Raw genomic sequence first — 3,654 nt, 5'->3', positions numbered from 1 at the left:
GCACAATTTCTTTTTAGGTATGGCACAAGTTGATGAAGAGCAATGCAGGAACTTATTTTGCTGCTCTGCATACATTCTTCGTAAATCTGGCCCTCTGTACTAAAGTTATAGGTGATTGCTGCACATGAGGGGCTATAATAAACAAGAGAGACTTTTACAACCAGTATAGCTGTGGCACTTTGTCTATAAATGTAGCAGAACATTGGAATCTGCAATGGAAGAATGTTGTTAAGAAAAACAACTATAAGCCATAGGCGCATGTAAGAGCTAAGACAAAGAAGGTGATTTACAGTTTAGTTGAAAAGTTATACTTTTGAAAGTACAGCACAGCAACTTCTCTCCTAATTTGTTCTACTCATTTAAAATGTACTAACTGTTCTTAATATCTGGGTTCCATTAAGAAAGTGGTCATTGATACTCTGAACCGAATACTTCATCCAACAAGGTGAGAAAAAGGGACCACCCAACAAAACATTGACATTCATTACTGTACTATAATTACATTTTCTAGAGCTGTGATACACATTATATCATCCATCAAGAAACAATAAATACTATATCACACCATTAGGTATTTCTCCATCATGATCAGAAGTATGTTTTTTTCCTGTACAGTTTCCAATGCCTAAGTAATTTAAAAGGGAGAAATTTAACAGAATTCAAATACTCTCAGTCAGTATGTTATGATAATTACTTTCAATGTACATGTTTTAAGCAAGTAATTTTTCATCTGTAGTTGATGTTATTACTGATGGTTCCAGTTGAAGTAGTTACTAATGGTTCTTCTCTGTATTGAAAGCTGCAAGAAGAAATGTCATAAACTGACATAAAGATATAAGACCTGAATTAATTCCAAAAAGCCACACATCCATGTTTAAACAAGCCTTGACTCTGCTTTCTGTATTTCTGCAAAATTATCAACATATCTGGCTTTGACTGAGATGTCGGTTGTCCTTATCTTTTGAAGAACCATGAATGTGTTAAGTCATATTGATATAGACTTGAACAAAACACTGGATGCAGTCTGGCACAAGTATCTCAATTTCAAGGTCAAACAAAAAAAAAGAACCAAAACATTATAGAATGAATTGTTGTATTTTCACCATATATTTATAAAGGTATGTGTCCTAAAATATCTTGATGCTCACTGATTGTTAGACCTGGCATTTCTTGCTGTGAGTACCCCTGACTTTTTTCCTCTACCGACTCCATTTTTGATGCTGTGATGTATTGCATTTAATTGGCTTAGATGCTTTAGGCACTTTGCTACTGCTGATCAGTGTCAGAGTGCAAGTGCTCCCTGTGTAAAGTCTAATGGTAAATGGCTGTCCATGATTGGTATGTTTGCCTTACTAGTAAAGTGCACTATGTGTCCCAGGGCTGGTAATGCAAATGTTACTAGTGGGCCTGCAGCACTAACTGTGCCACCCACACAAGTGGCCCTAAAGAGAGAACTCAGGCCTGCCACTGCAGTGCCTGCGTGCAGTTTGTTAAATGCCTTCTTGTCCTGACAAGTGCACCCACTTTTCAGGCATTACCCTTCCCTTTTAATGCACATCAGACACCCCTATGGTAGGTCCAGGGTACCCCACTGGGCAGGGTGCAGTGTATGTGAAAGGTAGGACATGTACGGAGGTGTGTACCATGTCCAGGCAGTTAAATACTCTCCATTTTGTTTTGCATTGTTGCAAGGCCATCTTGCCCATAGGACAGAACAGGGAAGGCTGTTTAATATTGTCCAGCCATTTTCCCATTGGCTGAAGATGGAGAGGTGACGTTTAGTGTGCCTGAACTCACAATTTAATAACACATCTTTTTCTGAAGGTGGTTTTTGCATTGTGTGTTTAGAAACCCCATTTTTAGAAGTTGCTGTTTTTTTTCTCACATTCCTGTGTGTCTCTGCCTGGTTGTGAATAGACTGTCTGGATTTGAATGTGATATACTCTGGGAAATGTCTTGACCCAGGGGCGGAGGTGAGACATCAACAGGCTGACCTGCATCTGGAGTGTAGGGGGAGGAGGAGCCCCTGAAGGTGAAGAGGCCTGGGCTGCTGCCATAAAACAATGGCTCCATCTGCTGCTGAGTGATTGAGGATCCAGACCCCCCACTTTCAAAGGAAGAAGGTGTCCCTGGCAGGGAGGCACCCAGGACTGGTTTGGACAGGGATCAGTGTCCCCCTGAACACAAAGACTTCACAGTTATTTAGGGGTATAACTATGAGAGCTGAAACCCCAGTACTTTGGACTGATCAAGACTGAAAATATTGAAACTACTTTGCAGGCAAGAGGAACCTCTGCCTAAGGAAGAACCACTGAAGAGACTGGAGAGAAGAACTGACCCTTGCTGTGTGCTCTGGGCCTGGCCTGCAGTTTGCTGATCTAACTAAGGAGAGGCTAAGGGACTCTGTTGTGTGCTGTGTCCCCCTGCTTGAAAGGAGTTTGCTGTGTGCTGTGTCCCGAAGTAACGTGTCTCCAAGGGCTCGAGGAGAGTTGGCTACCTGTTGTGGAATCTATGAAACATAAAAGTTTCCAAGTATGTCTCAGCGACACTATGTGCATGTGCTTTTTGCAGCCTGAGACCTTCATAATAACTGCCCCATGATCGTGTACACCCAGAGTCCTATTGAGTCTCAGTGATGCTGTGTGCATGTGCCCTGTTGCAGCCTGAGACCTTTGTGAGAAATTGCCCTGTGACTGTGTGTCCCGGAGCAGTCTTTTTCTCTGCTTCGATCGACAGCGTGACCAGAAGTGCTGCGATCGTCAATGCCATCGGCCCGACCGGCATCCTCAGAGGAGCTGTGAGAATTCACCTGCACCGGCCCGAGCCTGCCGTTGCCAAGTAGAGACCTTGAACCATCTCTGTCAGAGGTCCGAGTTCTACTGCCCAAGATCAACGAAGTTGCATCGGAGGCACAAGTCGCGAGGAGAAGAGCGTGAGATTTTATCCCCCAGGTAACGCTCAGCGAGTGTGCGTGTGTCGCCACCTGTGGAAGGCTGAAGGCAACAAGAGAAACACTCTCAGCCTTTCCCATCTTTGCAGCGCGAGCCTCTGCTCAAGTCCTTATCGCGGCCCGTACTTGCCGAGGCATGGCAGTACCGGGCCGGAGGTTGGAGCTGCACTTTGATTCCATTATAACAGTCAGTAAGAGTGACATAGAGACTGTCCAGAGCACCGCGATCGGTGCAGAAGTACAAATTCTTTTGGCATTACGAACTGCCTGATTGTTGCATTACGAATTGCATTATTTTTTGCATTACGAACTGCCTGATTGTTGCATTACGAATTGCATTATTTTTGCATTACGAACTGCCTGAGTGTTGCATAATGAATTGCATTATTTTTGCAGTACAAACTGCCTGATTGTTGTATTACGAATTGCATTATTTTTTGCATTACGAACTGCCTGATTGTTGCATTACGAATTGCATTATTTTTGCATTACGAACTGCCTGATTGTTGCATAATGAATTGCATTATTTTTTGCATTACGAACTGCCTGATTGTTGCATTACGAATTGCATTACTTTTGCATTACGAACTGCCTGATTGTTGCATTACGAATTGCATTATTTTTTGCATTACGAGCTGCCTGATTGTTGCATTACGAATTGCATTATTTTGGCATTACAAGCTGCCTGATTTTTGCATTACGAA

This window comes from Lissotriton helveticus, chromosome 4_1 (assembly GCF_964261635.1).
Source record: "Lissotriton helveticus chromosome 4_1, aLisHel1.1, whole genome shotgun sequence".
Classification (NCBI taxonomy): domain Eukaryota; kingdom Metazoa; phylum Chordata; class Amphibia; order Caudata; family Salamandridae; genus Lissotriton; species Lissotriton helveticus.
This window is presented reverse-complemented; position numbering follows the sequence as displayed.